Below are 21,015 nucleotides of genomic sequence, written 5' to 3'. Positions count from 1 at the left end.
TTTAGATATTTATATAATGAACTTGTGTGGACACATGTTTTCATTTCCCATGGACAATTGCTGATTGTGGAATGCCATATTGTAGGAAGAGGATGTCCAACTGTATGAGATGCTGCAAGATGCCTTCCAAGTCAGATTTCTAATCAGCAGGATACTGGTGGCCTTAACTCTTTTTAATCTAGTCTGATAGTCTCTGACTTTAATTTGAACATTAGACCATTCTGTTTTGCATGATTATGGATGTGGTAGGGTTTAAATCTGTCCTATTCTTAATGCCTTTTACTTGTCCTATTTGTCCTTTCTTTTCCCTCCTTTTGCTTTTTGCCTGCTTTTGGATTGAGTATATATTTTTAAAAGATTTTTTAAAATTATTTATTTATTTATAGAAAGAGCACATGAGAGGGAGAGCTCAATCTCAGAGCCCTGCGATCATGACCTGAGCTGAAATCAAGAGGAGGATGCTTAACTGACTGAGCCACCCAGGCACCCTGGGATTGAGTATATTTTTATAATTCCTTTTTATTTAACCTGTCAGCTGACCAGTTATCCCTTTTGGAAATTTTTTAGTAATTATACAGAGCCAGTGGTTTTTCACTTAGATACAGCAAATCTTTGCTTGAACTTGAGCCCTGCAGGACTTCCTGCCCACTCAGAAGTTTATAGCTTACATTTCTTAAAGGAGAAAGGAGTGGGAACTGGGCTGGGATTTCCTGCCAATGTGCCCCTTGACGGGGGCATTTCCATTTGCTCTTGGGAGTAGTTGGTAGCTGGTTCAAGTCTGGGAAAGAGCTAGAGAGCAACAGCAGAATCTCCTTATGTCTAGGGCCAACACCTTAGCCTATATTTTGCCTTTAGGAATCCATAAATCCCTCAGTTGCTTTCCTTTTGTCTGATTTTAAGGCTATGATGTTTTAGTCCAGAATCATCTCAGACTTTTTGTTTTGCTTCATTTTGTTTTGTGCAAGAAACAAGGAGCAGATGGTATAATGTTAACAGATGGAGAAGAAACCAGAATGACTCAGTTTATACTTTATTTTTCACTTCCTTTATATGAAAATGGTGTTCAGACAAAAAGGACAGAGTAAACTTACGGGGACTAAAATCCCAAATAGTCAGAAAATAATATGAGAATACCTGCTTTCTATAAGAGAGTATGAGCTGTCTGACTCAGATGATCTAAAGGATCTTGGAAATGAGATTGTGAGACTCTTGGAGGAAATCTTAGTGGGATCTTGAGAATGAGGGAGATACCAGGAGAAAAGGGATGGAGAGATGTTCTCACTTTCAAAACGGGGGTGGAGGTCATTTTGGAGATGAGTGAACTGGCTGTCTATTGATGGATAGTTTTAATCTATATGTAAAAAGAAGTTTGGGGAATGTCTGGGGAAGAAAGAAAAAGGCATTGGCTTACTTAAGAGAAAATGCCACACCAAAGTTGCATTATTTCCTGAGTGTGATCTCTTATCAGGTGGGGAAACTGTGTGAGTCTTAACTTACATCAGGTATTGATGTCCCTTAAGGACAAAGGGAAGCCAAGGGGGTTAGAAATAATATACTTAGGTGAATTCAAAGCTGGCTGAAGAATTATACCTGAAGGAGTTATAATGCCAACTGATTATCAGTCATCTGAATAATGATGTTGATCACTATGGATGTGAAGAGCCCTGTGTCTAAATAATAAAAATGAGGTTAGTAATTATCTATATGGAAAAATAAGGGCAACAGTGTGGAGGTGTAATACAATTTTTTCCTTTTTTTAGAATATATTCCTGATGGAACTGATGATAAATCATCTAACAGAGGTCTGCCACACCCTTCACTTTCTCCTGAGTCCTCGCTGCATCTGGGAGGATATAAATAGCTAGGGGGTGAGGGTCATGCCAGAAGCAGAGGGAGGCAGTGGAAAATTAAACTATAAAATCCAAACTCAATAAAAATACAAAACCTTCTCAATTGTGAACTATTTGTGAAGTCAAAACTGGAAATGCGCAATATCCTGCAGGAAATCTTTGTGATTTGATGGACCACAGAGCTGAGAGGCTTCCTAAGGGTTGGGAAGACTTGCCTCAGCATTAAGACCCACAAACTCTCAAGAGGTCCCAGGAACTCTAGAGGAGGGTTTATGGCGCACAGGTCCTCCCAGGGGGAGTGATGGGTGCATCCAGCTGTGTGTGAAAGGCAGCACCTTGAACCCAAGGGCAAACTTCCCCATTTTATCCACAGTTCCTCACAACTCAGAGTTAAGTGCCATTGGCAAGTTTGTACAAAAAATAAGTAGCCTGGTTGTTAAAAATGTTTCAAAACCCCACGGTACCATCAAGCCACCAACCATATGTGCAGCAAACATTTTAATTTTTAAAAGGTCTCTTAAATGTTGTGCAAATCTATGTTGAAAATATACTAGTCTTGTTTCATGCTTTTACTGACACAGATGTAACTGAACAGAAGCCTCATTTTGCATCTCAAACAAAATGTTTTAATGAGTAGCCTCTGGGACTCGTCAGAGAGTCTGCAAGTCAGCAGAGAAACCGCAGTGGGTTTCCAGCCCGCGGTCGTGAAGACAACCCCCTAAACAAACAATAGACTCTGGGACTGCCATGCTACTCACCCAGAAAGTCAGGGAGATGATGGGACACTGTTTTGTAAAGAATTTTGGTCAAGTTCATCAAACATTGAGATATTTGAGAAATGTTTTCCTGCACTGAAAAGACAAAGAGCAAGGGCCAGTCCAGTCCTACAGACCTGTTCCCAGAGTCTGTGCGTCTTTCCTTCAGCAGCTCCACGCGAGTCACTCCGCACTCCCTGTGCTCGCCACGCCTCCTCCCTGCTGCTCGCGAGGCCGGGCAGCCAGCCCCCGAAGGGTCAGCCCTCGCAGAGAGATGTATTTCCTGTTCACACACTGAGAGTGGAACGCACTCTCGGAACGCCCACTCTCTGCTTCATGATTCTCCACACCTCTCCCGACACATAACCAACCCCAGCAAATGAGCGAGGCCAGTAAGTCTTTTCTTGATGTTTATTGAATGGAATTCTGGTGCCTCCTGGGCAGATTGACTTTTTCCAAAATAATTTTGACAACCTTGCTTATTGACCTCAAGAAGCTCAGAGAGAAATGCATTGACTTGACTTTAGAACATAAGATAGCCACCATTTTAAGGATCTATTGCTCTCTTATGCCAAATCAGAATGTTTTCCTTTTATGGCATTTTAAAAACTTTTCCCAGAGAACATCAGCATTATCTTGTGTATGTTGTATTTAATTGTGCAATGTTAGCTTCCTTTAAAAGAATGTTGGAAAGATTATATTGTAAAATAATAAGCATGAGCAGGTGACTGATTTGATACGTTTAATAGTTAATAAATATTTCTGCAACATAGATTACTCTATATATTTGTTGAGTGCCTAGAACACATAATGCGAGAGTAACCTTGAAAAAAATTCTAATTTACGGTATCCCTGTCTCCCACGAGGCACCTAACATAGCTTGGTATTTAAAACCTACTCATCCGGGAAGAAGCCACATTCCGACACCAGATGTTCCTGGTGCTGCTCGAGAACCGGGTCTCTGACTGTGTGTGCAAGTCACACGCACATTGGGCTCTGAGAGTGCCCAATATAACTCACACTCCTGCTTGTGATTCCTAGCAGATGTCTGGGGCCATGCCGAATCCCACTGTTTCATGTGTTTAATGACAGTCTGACAATCCCACTGTGAAAGGAATCACAAAGCATATTCTGGTCACTGCAAAATTGTGCCAGAATCCTTCTGCGATCTGGAAATAATTTCTGCCTTGCCATAATGTGATTTAAAGTGAAATCTTGTCAAGTTGCACGGGATGGTGAAGAGGAAGCATGCCTTCTGCCTGGCTGCGGGGAAGGTTGCCTTCTTTTGTTCTATCTGGTATCGATGGAGCCCCTGTGATGTGCCGGCCGAGGCTGTGAAGGGGCGTTCAGACCAACAAGACCATCCTGCTCATCTCAGGAGTTTGTCATCTGCTTCGGAACGTAAGAATGAGCAAGAATCAGTTAGGTGACGTTAAGGCAGTATGGAATTTTGGAATATTACAGACAATAAACTTGTCATGAGGTGGAGAATTTTATCTACTAGAAATTATCTGTGACAATTTCTCAGGCAGGGACAGAAGCCCGTTTCCAGGGAACCCCCCCGCCCCACTGCAGAGAGTGGGGGCACCAGCAGGTTGGGGTCCAGCGGCCCTCCTGGGGGTCTGGGGCTGGTGTTCGTGGCCGCTCCAGGCTGGGGGGCTCGGGATGTGGGCAGGCTTGGGAGGAAGGAGTAGTGTCTGCCTGGGGATTAGCTGGCAAATGCATTGACTTGACTTTAGAACATAAGATAGCCATCATTTAGGAAGCCATCAGGAAGGAGTGAGTTTGGAGGCCGGGGGCCTGGGAGGCTTCAGGATGTGAGGGGATCCACCAGGACAGAAAAGGGAACTTGTCAGAAGAGTGAACTGGAATTCCTTTGCTGTTCTTTGGGTGCTGTTGACAGGAACCAACTTTGAATTTGGATGTTGGACCGTGTTTTGGACTGCCTCGATGATCTGAAACAAGGCAGGTGAGGCCTCAGAGTAGTCTACAATCAGAGGGGTATCAGTGAGAGCAGATTCCAGAGGCAAGCAGATGGGCACTGGGCGGGGAGGGGCTCCTGGGGAGGGGGCTGCTCGGGAGAAAACAGGCTGGCAAGGGGGCGGCTAGAAGCCAGGGCCCTCAGTCCTGGAGCTGCGGGAGCCCGGATGAACAGGCCGCCAGGAGAATGCAGAATAAGGAACAGCAGGGAATGGAGGCAGAGCGGATAAACCCAGGGACCACGGAGAGGCAACGAAGGGGCCGCAGGAAGAATCACCCAGCGTGCGTGCAGGCCCCCAACAGAGACGGGGGACACAGTCGTGAACACGGGTCACGAATGCATGTCGTAGCTGAGGACACTCACGGACAGGGACATGGGGTGACGCGTCAACGCTCAGCACCGATGGGTAGTGGCACCAATACTGTTGTGATGTAAACCTGGTTCTCTCCTCTAGCTCGTGCTTCCTGCAAGCCCGCTCTGCAGCTCAGGAAAATCAGGAGGAGGAAAGGCTGCAGAAGCAGCAAACTGATTACTTCCTGACTGTGCCGGGTTTCAGTTTGGGTAGAATGCCCTCCTGCTGGCATGACGGGCCGGGCACCATCCGGGAATGGAGGTGGACCGGGGCCCCACGGGCGTGCAGGGGGCTGACGCTCGTCCTCCGCGGGGCACATCCGACGTGCTGGGGTCGTGCTGATGTTTGCTCCCGTGCGGAGGAGCAGGTCGGTGGCCCCAGCCGGGGCGCGCTGTGACCTGGTGCTGGCTGAAGGGCCTCAGGCTCCTCATCCTTCCGTCCGGGGGTCTGGTTGCTGGTTCTCAGACCGAGCTCCTCAAAGGCAGTGTGGTGGAACCCTGTGGGGCCGCCGTGGGAGTTTGGGGCAAGGCCCATGGGTTCCTGCTTTCCTTCTTCCTCTCCTCAACCAGCCCCTCCAACCAGCACTTCAAAGAGTTCTTCTGAGCTTTATTTATTTACATTTTATGAGAGGTGTTTATTTGAACACAAGACTTCCTGCAGTCACGTCTCTCCAAATTTGAAATGAGCTATGCCAGGTGTTTCCAGACCTTCCCGGTCTGACGTTCTGCTGCTCCGTGCTGACCGGATCCTCCTGAACAGGACCCGGCAAGTCCGCCGGAGAGAGAGAAGATCCCTCTTGCAGACATGGCACGTGCCATCTGAGGGCTTGTGAGAAGGGGGTTTGGGGGCCGCACCAGAGGCCTGGGAGTAGGCATTTGTAACAGGCTTGGCTGTTCTGTAGTCACCCCTAACTCAGACAGCCAGTGTCCTGCTGGGGGGTGGGAGGCGTATTGGTGGGGGGTTCTGTGCACAGGGAGGGGCCTTCCCTGTGGGCTCTGCCCCAGTGACGGAGCCTGCGTCTGCTCTCGGGGCCCTAGGACAGCAGGGTGCTGGGACCACGGCCACAGGTCATGGGGTCCAACCCCGAAGGAAGGCAACACAGCCTTTAATTTGTTCTGGGAAGTCCTAAGTTGAAATTGGTGGCTTTGCAGAGAGAGTACTTTCATATCCTCCATCTTATTCAGCTTGTGAGGCAGATAGTATTCCCATTTTACAGGCGAATGAATTGAGAGTCGGGGCTAAGTAGTCTTACCCCAAACCACCCAGCTGAGCCAGTGCTGTGGGGAAATTGATTCCGGGAGCCTGTATCAGTCAGGGGTCTCCGGAGAAACAGAACCAGCCAGTGTGTGTGTGTGTGTGAGTGTGTGCGTGCATGTGAGTCTCTGTGCATGTGTGTGCGTGTGTGCATGTGTGTGCGTGTGTGTGTGCGTGTGAGTGAGCTTGTCCTCACAAGCCGAACCCTCAGTTTGCTGCCCCACAGGGAAGCACCCCGATGTCTCCACCTGCAACCCTCAGCTACCCGCGTGTGCCCTCCCCACGGAGGCCTGGCCACTTTCGAGATACACCCTACGCAGGAGCCCTAGACAAGCACTGGGCGCCAATGGCCGCCTTTCCCCAGCCCCAGAGCACGCGTGTCTACGGAGTCACCTTCAAGGAGCAAGGCTCACAGGGGCCTCTCGAGCAGCATGATCGATGTGTGTGCTGGGATTGGGGGAACTTTCGCTGCTTCGTGGACAACGTGGATTCCCACAGCGACCGTTCTGCTGGACGGCTGCTGCCCCCCGCAGGGCTGGGTCCCCCGCACACCGCACGGCTCTGGGCTGAATGTTCCCTCATCGGTGGTATTTATTGGACAGCACTTCCTGCTCATGTTGTCACCCCAACGACACACACACATTCCCCCCGGCTCGTGGCGACCCGAGGTGACACCAGCCGTCTCCGGCCCCTTTCCATCTCTCCTGTAACCCACACAGCCGCTCAGGCAGACGGCGCAGCGGGAAACCGTGACCTTGCTTGGGGAGAGATGCGGGGCCCGCAGCCATGTTGGAGTCTTGGTGGCAGGATGGGTTCAAATTCACTGAACTCAGCGATGGCAGAGCTCCTCGGCTCAGGGGAGGGTCCTTCCTCGCCCCTTCCTGCTCCTGGCAGTGGCTGCCCATGCTTGGCACTCCACATGGGTGCGGGTCTGCCTCTGACCCCACGCGGAGCGCCCCGTCTGAGTCTGTCTCTCCCTCTTCTTATAAAAACCGCAGCTGTGTGGGATCCGAGGTCTCCTCGCTCCACTATGACCCGTTAAATCTGTAATGGCCTTAATCACAAATAGGCCACGTCCTGAGGTTCCAGGAAGGACATGAATGTTGGAAGGGTATATGGTGTACGTGGTTTCACCGAAGCTCAAGAACATGGTAGAAAGTTCAGTCCTGCCTTCTACGATCTGGCCGAGAGAAGGCTGTGCTGATCGATGTCTGCGTGGGAGGTGGGGGTGATGGGGGGCCGAGAGCTCAGGTCGTGGTCCCGGAAAAGATACCCCCAGCTGGGGCTGAGGCCACAGGAGCCAGCGATGGGGACAGACATGGGCTGCCTCCTGCTGAGCTCTTCTGGGGGAAGTCACCTCAAGGACAGAGGAACAAAAATAGGTCATATTTTCATAAAAAACAGCTGGAAACATAAGTTTTTTTGACTCTCAGTTTCCAACCCAATATCAGGTGCTGATCACAACTTTCACCTTTTGTTCAGCAGATTGGCACGGTCCTGGGAGAGGGAGGAGAAGCCACAAAGAGAGGGAGTCCCATGCCAAAGCTGCTGTCAGGAGGCGGTGTGTCCTCCAGCATCCCCAGCGGCCTTGAGTAGCTGTTGTGACACCCCTGACCTCCCCGGCTACCTTCCAGGACCCTCGCTGCCCAGGGTATGTGAGCAGACTGGGAGTCAAAGTCCCGCCAGCCGTCCGTATTCCCGTGGCCCCCTGCCAAGCGGGCTGTGCCTCTTGCAGGGCACCTGCAGCGCGCCCTTGTGCGCTATCTAGGGGTTAGCAGCTGCACTGCTTGCTTACGTCATCCTCCCCCTCCCCTCCCCCCAGCGTTCTTCCCCTCCCCCCGTGCATCCTTCCATCTAGATGCAATTACTCCCAGACTCAGAGTCAATTTTGCAGCTGGCCAGAGGGCTGTCTCTGAGCGCATCTCAGGCTCAGCTTTTGCAATGAGCGGCGGCTGGGCACTGGCCTTTCCGAGAGGCACTGCACCTTTTGTTTTCTTCTGTTATTATAACTAATCGCTGTGACCTGAATTCTGACACCAGCTGGCTGGGGTCTCCAGGAAATGGGTGTTGTATTTTCCTTATAGCTCAGAGATCCCTCCTTCTGACCTACAGATTAGAAGGTTAATTGAGATTTCTGTGTTTACATTCTAATCTCCATGTCTAATGCATTTTAAATCTTTATCTCTTTTACTTGGATGGTGCTTAATTTCTTCTCCAAAGGTAAACCTGGTGGTTTCAGGATGAATTACAGGGCAAGGATGTCCCTGATAAGCCCACGATGGCAAAAGAGGAGGATGATTTATGTGGGGTGGTGTTATGCAGGCGACCCAGGCAAATGCATCTTGAATTCCAGGCTTGTCAGAGCTGATTGTTTTCATCTTTCTCAAGTATTTTACGAATTGTTTCACATTGATTTTAATTTCAACTTTGTGCATGCCACTTATGAAATCAGAAGACAGGATTTTTAAAAATAAATTGTTTAGATGCAAATTGTTTTTTCTGGGTTGTTTTTTTTTTTTTTTGCCCAAAATTAAAGAGTTGGTAAAATAAAAAACAGTGCAGGTGTGCACCGTTTACATATTTGGAGAAAAGGTTGTTCTACTGTTATGGTTGCTTTCTTTTTGCCAGCTCTGAGCAGGGAGCTCTCCTGGGGGCATTGCATGCTGGAGAGAAGGGAAGCAGAGTGGTTAAGAATACAGGCTCTGGAGTCAGGCCAAGCCTGGCTCAACTCCCAGATCTAACATCAACCAGCTGGTGATCTTGGTCCAGTAGTGGACTCCCTTTGTCTTTGTCATCTTATCTATAAAAGGCCAGGTTGAAGGTGTAGGGTCTTTGTGAAGCCCAGATGCCATAGTGTATGTAAAGCCCAGATGCTACAGTGCCTGGCAACAGGAGGTGCTAAGCCATAGTGAGGTGCTTGTGGTGGTGGTGATGATGATGTCACAATGATGGTGGTGATGGCGATGAAGATGATGGTGACAGTGATGATGGTGAGGCTGATGGTAATGATGATGGTGATGGTGATGGTGGTGATGATGATGATGATGATGATGATTATGTGATGATGATGGTGATTGGTGATGTTGATGATGGTGATGATGGTGGTGATGATGGTGATGGTGATGATGGTGATGATGATGGTGATGATGGTGGTGATGGTGATGGTGGTGATGATGGTGATGATGATGATGGTGATGATGATGGTGATTGGTGATGTTGATGATGGTGATGATGGTGGTGATGATGGTGATGGTGATGATGACGGTGATGATGATGGTGATGATGATGATGATGGTGATGATGATGGTAATGGTAATGATGATGATGATTATACGATGATGATGGTGATTGGTGATGTTGATGATGGTGATGATGGTGGTGATGATGGTGATGATGATGGTGATGATGATGGTGATGATGATGGTGGTGATGATGTTGGTGATGGTGGTGATGGTGGTGATGATGGTGGTGATGTCGATGGTGGTGATGGTGGTGATGATGGTGATGGTGATGATGGTGATGATGGTGATGATGATGGTGATGATGGTGATGGTGGTGATGATGATGGTGATGATGGTGGTGATGATGGTGATGATGATGGTGATGATGACGGTGATGATGATGGTGATGATGGTGATGGTGGTGATGACGATGATAGTGGTGACAGCGATGATGATGATGATTATTGATTTCTAATATTTTATCAGTATAAATTTTATCTTTCCAACTAGAGATCTGAGAATCCACCACCTTTGCAGGCGTATTTTTATACCTCTACTGTATATAGCATGTAGTTGGCACAGAATAGTTGTCATTTGTTAAAGACTTTAACACTCCAACTCTAACCCTATTTTCCTTAGGCCCCTTGTTTTTTCTCATTTTTCTCAATCCTATCAAGCCAGAGTCTCTAAAGATAATCCTGAGCTTGGGCCATTTTGGGGGGTATTCATATATATTGAGTGGCCCCATAGAGGAGGTGGGAAAGGAGAGTTCCTTTTGAGAGAGTCTGCATGGCCCATGTGTGACTCACCACTTTCAGAAGCTGTCCCTCTCCTGATGAATGGTTAAGGAGTTTTGACCCCTCATTGTCCGCAATCCCCTGTTTGATCGTGTCCTTCTTATTGTGGCTGACTGAAGCTCCTTAAGTGACCTCTATTAAAGCAGTGTGCAAACTGGTCCATCACGAAAGTCACATTGGTTTGGCACTATGCTGGTGACGAGTGGACCCTTACCTCCTTCCTGGGTCCACCACGCAGCCCCACGGCATGCGCAGCCCGGTCCCCTTCTCTCCCTCGGCTCTCCTCCATGCCCCTGTCCCTTGTACCCCCTCCGCTCCCCACCATCTACTCACCAGCACATCCTTGGCCAGAAGCCTGAGTGTCAGGAACACAGTACTTCAACTGACTACATCTTGGTGGAAAACATTTTTTTTTTTTAAGAAAAAAAATTTATCAATAGTATTGAAGGGAATGTGAAGAGGAGAAACACTATTTTCATTCTGTTTTCACTGATTCTAGCCCACTGACAAGGCAGATGACAAATGTGACAGCAGTATTTTGCTGTCCCCTACTGAGGGGTCTTCGCCCTCCACTCAGTCGGGCTGGGCTGGCCTTGCAGTTTGCTTGCCAGCTGATTGTGGCAAAATGATGTCCCACATGTTGTGGAGCTGAGGCCACTGTGTTGTGAAGCCTAAGAGGAGGGGGTCAGCCTTCTCAGTTGCTTCTGCAGACCACCCAACAGAATGCCATGACGGGATAGCCCATGAGGGCAGGAGGTTAGCCCTGACCACAGAGCCCTGGGAAGTAATCAGTTGTGGCGGCTTATTAGCGAGCAATACAGACCTGAAACACACAGGACATTTCCTTCCCATTTCTATGTGCATGTGTCACTTCTAGGTTCTTCTACCTCACCCCCTACCACTTTGCTCTTACAGATAGAAGCACTAGGAAGACAGAAACAATTTTTTAACCTTAAAAACCTTAACAGAATGCATGTGGTATATGTTATTTTGTTTGCTTATGTATTAATACTCCACATTGTTCTAAAGAAGACTTAAAGAGGCTTACCAAAATACATGGACTATAATAAGACAAAAATAAATAATTTGGGGAAACTCGAGCAAAGGACACATAGGGATGGAGAAATAAGACAAGGCTAGGGGTTGGATCACTGTAAAACAAAAGTGGCCAATAACCAGCTTTTTAATAATAATAAACCTGTCTTATCTGTGAGTTCTTCTGGGAATTCCTACAATATGTAAAATCACTCTTGCATCCCAGAGATTGCTCTTACTGTAGGTCTTGCAAGTTAGTTATTTATGTGTTTATCCCTTGCTGGATAGAAAAGTCCTTGAGGACAGCAATGGTGCCTCATTCTCATCCAGAGAGCTTGACCTTGTATATAGACTGTGACTAATAGTTTTTATTAGAGTAAACAGAATTAAGGCCTGCATCTAAACCATTGACCATGGTTCTTGCTTCCACTCTTGTTGCCCAACTTTCAACCTCAGCAAGCATGTGACCACGTGAAGGTGAGACTCTATTTTCTAGTTTCCATCCCACCATCTCATGCCCAGCACCACCCTCCTGTTATGTTCCAGGACATTATTCCCGACACCTCGTGCACCGTCATTCAGCGGCCAAGGCTGTGGGGCCAGCATCTGCCACCCTCGTTTTCTGGCAGATGGATTCAGAGCAACAGCCATACTGTGTCTCACCAGTGTGAACACACACACTTTCTCCAGATCCGCTATCTCCCAAATTGGGATGTGTCTTTCAGTTGATGGAGTGGCATTGCTTAATCGCCAGTGTTTCTCCTTTCGTAAAGGCACCCACAATAGTGTGTGTCACAGGAACGACGAAATGCTGTCATTGCTCACACTTGCTGACTGTTTATTATGTGTCAGTCATCATTCTAAGGGTTCTAACAGACTGAATCCTCACGACAAGCCTACACACTGGATTCTATTCTTATCCCTTGTTTACAGATGACGAAGTCCCAGGCTGGAAAGGATAAGGTACTTCTTTGCTGTGTCACCAGGCTAAGACATGTCAGAGTGGAGATTTGGCCCTCAGCTGTCCATCTTCAGATCCAAGGCCTTAAATAGTTGTTTTGATCAAGACGACTTCACCCTGTTGCGTCCATGGCCTCCCCCACCTCGTTGAAATACTCCACAGGCTCAACCCTAGAGCAGGAAATGAAATGCAGTTGTAGCCTGGATAAAATGAGATGTTTTGTAAGTGTGATGTAGCTGGATTATGCACCAGTGGTGTGCCAAAACTTTATGAGAATTTGCTTTATCGGAATTTGATGTTGGGTCATTACTGTATGGCTTGGAACCTCCCTAAGATAAGAAGGAAGGCTCCATGGTGATGACTGGGACCTACCCCTGCATCTCCTGTCCTGCTCTGGGCTGGACCTGTCCAACGGGGATGTTCGGATTTCTGGGTGCACAAATTGTAAGGACTGAGGAAGGCACAGGGAGCCCCATGCACTTAATGACCTCACCTACCGTTGATGTCATGGATAGCCTCTGCATTCCATATTTTCAGATTTTAGGTGGGGCAAGCTGAAAGACCCCGTGTTGTGGGTGTGTAAGCACCTGGACTTAGGCAGCCCAAATCCAAACCCTAAATTTGCCATTTGTTAGTACACACTTTCCATGAGAACTTTGACCTCTCTGTGCCCGAGTCTCCCCATCTGTAAAATATGGCATCTACATCAAGGTCACTGTAAAGATTCAGTGAGTCAATACACCCAAAGTCCTTGACATGGTGCCTGGTGCAGAGTGGGTGTTTGTTGTTAACTATGATTATATGAGCTGGTATCGTGGTTCTTGCTACTTCTCAGACTTGGACCACCACCTGAGCCAATCTCAGCTTCTCTGAAATCTCAGATCCCTTTCTGGTGATTGAACCAACTCTCTCCCATGTCTCATGCCCCTCATTCCCCACCCAACAATGACCCATTGGTGCCATGGAGGATCCTTCTACATTTTCCTGGCTGCATTGGATTCTGTGGATTAATATAAAGCTATGACGCCATTTGGTGTAAATTTGAGATCCCAGATCCCAGCAAGATGTCAAAATTTTTGATTTCCAAATGATGGTTCAGTCTAAAAGGGAAGAAAAGGTTGTTTTTGTTGTTAGAGTAGGCAGGTGGAAAATGAAAGCACAAAGCACGACTTGAACCTGCGGCTATCGTGAATAAAAGGTGATGGTAGCTATTTACAAACTATCTTTTATCCATGCACCACAGCCCTGAACCCTTGTGGGAGGCAGTCTCCAGGGTGGTCCTCATTGGCTCTGTCTTCTGGAATCCATGCCCTGTAGAGCTTCCTCTCACACTGAATTGAAGATGGTCTGTGTCATCCACACAGTGTAGTGGGGTGATGTGTGTGCCTTTGGAAGGTAGATCATGAAGAATGCTGAGCCCCCACCTTGATCTCTTGGATCAGATGCCCAGGGGAAAGCAGCTGCTATGCGTGAGGACTCTCAGGTAGTGCTGGGGAGATACCAATGTGGGGAGGCCTCCTGCCAACAGCCAGCACTTGCTTACCAGCCACAAGAGTGAGTGTGAAACAGTAAAAAAATGTGTATTGGTCTCTGACCCCGTCCCTGGCAGAGGGATCCTGAAGCCCTTAGACTCTCCTAAGGGATAAAAACCCTAGAAGCATCTCTTGTTTTATTGGGGTGACTCTGGATGACTCCTGGATGAGGCGTGGTCACCAGAAAGAGCTGCCATGGTTACGGAGAGGGCAGGGGGCAAGAAATGCAGTTAATGGCCCATCGTGCCTACGTGAGGAAGCCTCCATAAAGCACCAGTAGCAGGGCTCTGGAGAGCTCTGGGTGAGTGAACCCATGCAGATTCGGGGAGAGTGTTGCACCCAGAGAAGGTATGGAAGCCCACGCCCCTTCCCATAGACCTCAGGCTATGCATCTCTTCCAACTGGATGTTCATCTGTACCTTTATCATATCCTTTAATAAACTGGTAAATGCAAGTAAACGTTTCTCGGAGTTCTGTGAGCTGCTCTAGCAAGTTAATCAAACCCAAGGTAGGGGTTGTGGGAGCCTCTACTCTGTAGCTGGCCGGTCAGAAACACAGGTGACCATCTGTACTTGGGGCTGGGGTCCGAAGGCAGGGGGCAGTCTGGTGGGACGGAGCCCTTCTCCTGTGGCATCTGATGCTCTCTCTGGGTAGTGTTAGAATTGGGTTGAACTGCGGGACATCTAGCTGGTGTTGGAGAATTGTTTGTTGTGGTGGTGTGGGGTCCCCCCACCACACACACCTATTGGAATTAGGTCCAGAACCCTTTAAGGGTGCCACCTTGGAAGTGGGGTTTTCAGTCCCAGGCAACCCATCCCATGATGACAGCCCCCAAACCTCATGAGAAACCCCAGGCAAGGGCCACCCAATCAAGTTGCTCCCAGGTCCCTGACCTCCAGAAACTGGGAAAACTAACGCATGTTTATTGTTGTTTAAAGCCATGAGGTTTTGGGGTGATTCTTTGCACAACAATAGATAACTCACACACATGCATGGACTGTCTTCAGGCTGTGTTTTGCATCACCTAAACTCATAGGAAATGAGCAACTTGGAATCACTCCAAAGCCCGTCTTAGGCACAGTCATTTCTAAAGAGCTAGAAAGGTGAAAGAAATCTACTTTTAATATAAACGGCCCTATGTTCCCCTCATCCTGTAGGAGGATATGGAAAACTTTTCTCTTTTTCAGGCATAAAGGGAAAGGGGAGTTCAGGGCCAGAAAAACAGCAAGCAAAGAGGTCTGTGCTCAAGATAAATAAGGAGGGCTGGGATAACTTTTCAAAGATGGCAAATGTTGGATGGTATATTTTTCATTTGTCTTCATTGAAATTTGGCTCTAGTTACTACAAAATATATGAAAGAAAATCCAGCAGAGAACATGGGGTCAAAGCAAGGCCTTGGCTCCCGACATAAGAACTTCAGTATTGTTTGAAGGGCTGTGGGTTTTGTTATTGCGAAACACGGCACGGGAACCAGAGCCAGTTCTAACAGCAGAAGGAAGGAGGGCGTTGGACCCACAGGCCTGTGTATGAAGACGTGGGAGTCCTGGGAGGGGCTGCTCTGGGACCCCCACCCTGCTCTGTGCGATGGAGGGGGGGCACCCCAGCTCTCGGGGAGCTAGGGTGGACTCTGGGGAGAGCACTGATGAAATGCATTCAAGGACGGTTAGCTTACAAGTCCAAGTTCTGTCCAAGGAGGACCCAACATCCCACAACTGGTCCTCCATCCTTGGCTCCATGGGGGAGGGCCATGTTGCTCCTGTATGGTCCTATCCCAGCTCCTACCACTGTCTGCTTCTATCTGGACATGGAACCTTTGCCACCTTCTGGAGGCATCCTGGGAGGTGAGAACTGTCGGCTCTTACCCCCCCTTCCCTGCTGGTGCCCTGGGGGTGCTCCCCTGCAGCCCACCTGGAGGGGCCACGCTGGATCCACACTTCTCCCTGAGGCTCACAGTCTCCGGGACCCCATGGGGAGCTGGGTGAGTGTCCTGTTCCCTGGAGCCTCTGTCCCTGCTCCCAGGGCTTTGGTCCTAGAAGGGTCAGTAGCAGGAGCGTCCCCAAGCACCCCCTCAGAGCGCTACCTGCTAGCTTCCTTCCCCATTTCTCTGGAGGAAGGAGTGCGGTGGGCATGACATTCTCCTTTATTCCCACTGCTCTGCTTCCTGTTGCAACCTCATTGCTCTGACCTCACTATTTATATTCAAAGTAAGGCTCTCAGAATTCCAAGAAAAACCTTTTCTTGCTCAACAGAGCCTGGATCTTATAAATCAAAAGTGTTTTAGCTTTCAGACTAATGCCTTAGTCATACAAGTACAAAAGTATTTCAAGATCTCAAAAGTCAAGAAAATGACTTTCTCTTCCCTGAGGCAAAGCCTCGGACACACAAATAGTAATGATGGAGAGCTATTCAGGAGAAGGGGGAGGAGGGGGGAAGGGGAGGGAGAGGAGGAGGAGGACAAAGAAGAGGAGGATTGGGAGGAGGAGGGGGAGGGCGAAGAGGAAACCTCCAGTACATCAAAGTAATATCTGGGAACATTTTTCATTTCCTGCATACCTCACATCACCTCCCACAGCCCTCAGAGTACCTGGCCTCCTTATCCACCTGATGGGGGCCTGGACCGCTGAACAGGTAAGACCCTAAATGATAAGCAAGCGCTCCGGCCTGGTAACTGAGCACCAGACCCACTCTGGCGGAATGGCTGCAGCAGGAGGTTCCCAGCTGTGCGGGCGTTAGCCTGCAGCTGGTGGGCATGGGAGGCCAGGCGTGGAGGGGCGAGTGTAGTGGGCGTGGGAGGCCAGGCGTGGAGGGGCGAGCATGGTGGGCATGGGGATGTCCCACTCCCCAAGACTCCAGAGAGCATCCATTTGTCAACTGAGCAATTGCCCTCTCTCAGCACCAGTGAGTCTCTACGGGTCGTACCCCCGAAACTCCAGTCCCCCCCGGGTCCCAGGGCAGGTGCGCACAGGAGGTTCTCAGCGGTGGTCGTGTTGTGTGGGTGTGCAGGAGGAAGTCCGCATCTGTGCCAAAAGGTCAAGCTGGAGAGGTTTGTCCACACAAAGCCAGAACCCCGAAGGGCCTAGTGAAGCAGGGGGTGAGTGCAGTCTCTGAAGGAGAGGCAGGTGGTGGAGGCAGAACAGAGCATTTCTGGCACATTCTTCCTGCAAGCATTCGTCCAAATGTGAGCCTGGAAGTGACTTCGTTGTCTGCCCTCCTCTCCAACACGTGTGCCCAGAGACCACCTGCTGGTGAGGGCTGACCCAGGCTGGCCACCGTGGTGGGGCAGGGGAGGCTGGGCCATCTCTGGCCCAATTTGCAGGGCCCCCCAGGACCCCCAGCACTTGCCACTTCAAACTTGGGCTCTGGCTGCCAAGAAAGGGTCCTCCCTGGAACGTACCCCTTAGGTCGGTTCTTGCCTCACTGTGTGTCTCAGATTCTCCCAAGCTAGGACCTTGCCAGGCCTTATCCGGTCCCCCTCCTTCCATTGGACCAAGTGTTGAGAGGGCTTGCCTTTCTTCTCCCCACTTCTCTGCAGATTCGGGTCTCTGAATTAACCTCTTCTGATCTCCTAGCTTCACCCCTTAGTCAGATTGGAACCCCTGAGGCAGGATGCCATCCTGAAAAATTGGCAGGAGCCAGAACCCACCATGTCATTAGCCAAAGCGACGGTAACTCGACTTCCCCCAAAGGCAGACGCCCAACTGATTTATGATGCTGACTAGAATCAATGTGCCCACGAGCTGTGTGTCTCTGTGTTATAATTTTATTTCGGTCATTTCAAAAGAAATATTGTTACAATTAAGCACAGCACAAATACACTTGCAAAAGCATTTTTTTTCTTTTCAGATGAAATATGAATCGTTTGTAAACTCTGATCGGACCACATGCACCCTCACAGGAGAGCTCATTGTGAGTCAGCAAGACGATCTGAATATCACAGATGACGCCACTGACGGAGACTAGAAACGTGGGCAGCGGGCTTTCCCGGAAGACCACAGCCATCCTCGTGACCACCGTGGCCCACCTGGTCTGCCACAGGAGCCCGGAAGCCGTCGTGTTTCCCTGAGACAACTTGCAGTCCGCTGGGACGCGGCGGCAGGGAAAGGGTGTTTCTCATCAGCCTGCACCAGGAGGACCCAAGAGATTCCAGTGCCAGAGTCATCCTGACTCTGAGGGACGCCCTGAACCCGTGCATCTCCCCTGAGCTGAAATGGATGGACCTTCAGCAGGGCCATGGGCTGGTGCGTGTTCCCCATGTTATGAAGCGTGTGCCCAGGATCTCCTTCCACTCCCCTGGCTCTCATCGTGTATGGAAGCAGGTTGAAGTCACAGTGTTGAGCATGGGCTTCAGAGTCTGACAGACCTGGGTTCGAATCCCTGTTCTGCTGCTTGTTAGCGGTGTGACCCCAGGTAAGCCACGTACTACATACTCTGCTCACCTCTCAACCAGGGTAGTTGGTCACCTTACAAGTGGTTTGTCCCAGTTGTGGGCCTTACCTGGATGGTGCCCGGCCCTTTGTCTTCTACCAGAATTTGGGGATGGAGGATGTGGGGGCAGGGGGGGTTGGAGGTCTTGGTAATGTGAGGGAAGATACTAATCACAACTGAGGTAGAATTCCTCAGTAACATCAGCGACTCTGGGATCTTCCAGGATTGGCTTGTATTTATCTAAGGAGGAACGCCATAGAGAAAAGTCTACTGGCCCCTTTTTCCCCAAAGTAGAATTTCATTTATGGGGAATTTGGACTACATAAGATGGTCTCCAACTTATGATGTTTTGACTTACGATTTTTTTGACTTCATAATGGTGCAAAAGCGATATATTTCAGAACAAACTATACTGGAAATTTGAATTTGGACCTTGTCCCGGGCTAGCGACATGCGGTCTGGTCCTCTCTCGTGATGCTGGCCAGTAGGCCGAGGGCCTTAGCTCTCATCAGCCAGGCGATCATGAGGGAAACCAAGTGACACACCAACAACCATCCTTGTACCCAAGGACCGCGCTGTTGTTCACTTTTAGCACAGTACTCAATAAATCACATGAGCTGTTCGACGCTTTCTTGTAAGACAGCTTTGCGTGAGATGATTCTGCTCGACTGTGGGTTAATGGGAGCGATCTGAGCACATTTGAGGATGGCTCGGCTAAGCAAGGATGTTAGGTTAGGTGTATGAAACATGACTTAACAGTATTTGCAGCTTGTGATAGGTTTATCAGGCTGTAACCCCATCGTGAGCTCTGGAGAGGATCAGTATGTGAAAACAAAAAGAGAACATGTCAGAATGTATGGGATACGCAACAGGAAAGCTTTGAAGGATATTTATAGCTTTAAATGCTCATCTTAGAAAAGGAGAATCAATTAAATCAATAATCTAAATTTTCACCAAGAGAATCTTGGAAAATAAGAGCAAACTAAATCCGAGGCAAGAGGAAGAAATTAAATCATAAATACTAGACTGAGAGTCAGTGACATTGAAACAGAAAAACAAGAGAAAACCAATGAAATCAAAAGTCATCTGTCTGAAAACCAACAAAATTGGCAAATCTCAAGCTAGATTAAACAAGAGCAGGTGAGAAAAGACAGATCACCAAAACCATGAGTGAAGGAGAGGAAATCACCACTGACGGCTCAGAAATTAAAAAGATTGCAAGGAAAGACTGCGACCAAGTTTATGCCAACAAATCCAAGCCGGCAATTCCCTAGAAAAACACTAATTACAGAAACTTACTCAAGAAGAAATAGAAACATTTAAGGAAGAGAAAGTGCCGACGCTCCGCAAACTCTTCCAGAAAATAGAGGAGGAAAGAGCGCTTTCCAGCCCGTTCAGTATGGCCAGGATCACCCTGACCCCAAAGCCAGATGAAGACACGCCAAGAAAAGAGAAGTACATACCAATATCGCTCGTAAATTCAGAGGCAAAAATTCTCAACAAAATGTTAGCCAACTGGATGTAACAACATCTACGAAGGATCACAGCCAGCGAACGAGGGGGCTGCCCGCGTGTCACTGCTCCTGCAGGGGCATGGGCTCCGCTGGGATGTCCTCCTGCAGACACCGCCTCGACCACAGAACCGCTCCGACGCCCGGACGCGTGTGACAGCCCTGCCTGCGAGCAGCTTCTCAGATCCGGGAGACTACGCCCCTGCGGCCGTTCAGACGGCGTCCTGCTCCCCTGCTCTGGGGAGGCGCCCCGCCACGCCTGCCCCCTTCTCCTGCAACTCAGTGACTTGGAGTCCGTCATTTGGCCTCCGAGCCTCAGCCCCTTGCCTCTTGGAGCAGAAACGGTGACTCTGGTTTCCACAGCAGGCAGCCGAGCGACCACCTTGTTCAGCTGGCCCTGGAGCGGCTGGCGCTCAGCCCACAGTAGCTGCCGTCGAAGTTCTTTCTCGGCCCGAGATGGAGCAGCGGTTGCCGGGGCGCCTGGCCAGCCCGCTGAGGCCGAGACCACGGCGGGTGGCCGCCCGAGCGCAGCCTGCCCCGTCGGCGGCCCGCGCCAGGTTTCTCGCGGCCACGAGGCTGGAGGGGTGGCGGACGGACAGGTGCGTCCTCTTCGCGCGGGGAGGCCTCCTGCCTGTGTGCACTCTGCAGGCCTCGGTGCCCACCTGACGAAGGGTGTTGTGCCGTCCGCCCTGGCCCTGTCCTGCTGTTTGGACAGATGCGTCCGTCCTCCGGGGACACACTTGCAGGTGCCGCTGGTGGCTCAGCGCCAGGCTCTGCGTGGCGCGCGGGAACCTCTCCTGCGGGCTGTTCGCTGGCGCGGCTGGGCGGCTGTCACCCGGGCCTGTGACCCCGGCCCGCTGTGGCCCGACAGGCAGCTTTCTGCTCCGCGGAGGAGTGCAGCTTCTCAGAGGCGGGATTCTGGGTGACACAGCTGAGGCGGAGTTTAGGCGGGGCCCTGGGTGGCGGGGACACAGCTGTGCAGATGGGCGGAGGGCCGCTGCCCGGTGCCGGGGGAAGGCTGGCTCCGGGTTCCCTCTGGATCGCTCCCGCAACGACTTGGGTGGGGGTGGGGACCAAGCCGAGTAGAAGCAACCAGGCCGGTGGTGCACTCTGAGGCTCTTCCCTCCAATATCAAGACTGGGGCAGGGGTCTGGAAGGGAGACATTTTGATCTCCATGGGACCAAAGTCCTGGATTACAAACAGAGGAAGCAAACACATACGTGCTCCCTTGGCATGGCTTGGTCAAAGGAAGCACCTTTGTCTACCTTTGATTTAAAGAACACAGGAGCACCGGCTCCCCTCCAGACAGGCCCTCGCCCGTCGGTGATGTCAGCCGTTAT

The sequence above is a fragment of the Mirounga angustirostris genome, unplaced genomic scaffold, assembly GCF_029215605.1.
Source record: "Mirounga angustirostris isolate CCGP_5_RB_7025 unplaced genomic scaffold, mMirAng1.0.hap1 SCAF_8, whole genome shotgun sequence".
NCBI lineage: Eukaryota > Metazoa > Chordata > Mammalia > Carnivora > Phocidae > Mirounga > Mirounga angustirostris.
Note: the sequence above shows the minus strand (reverse complement) of the source record.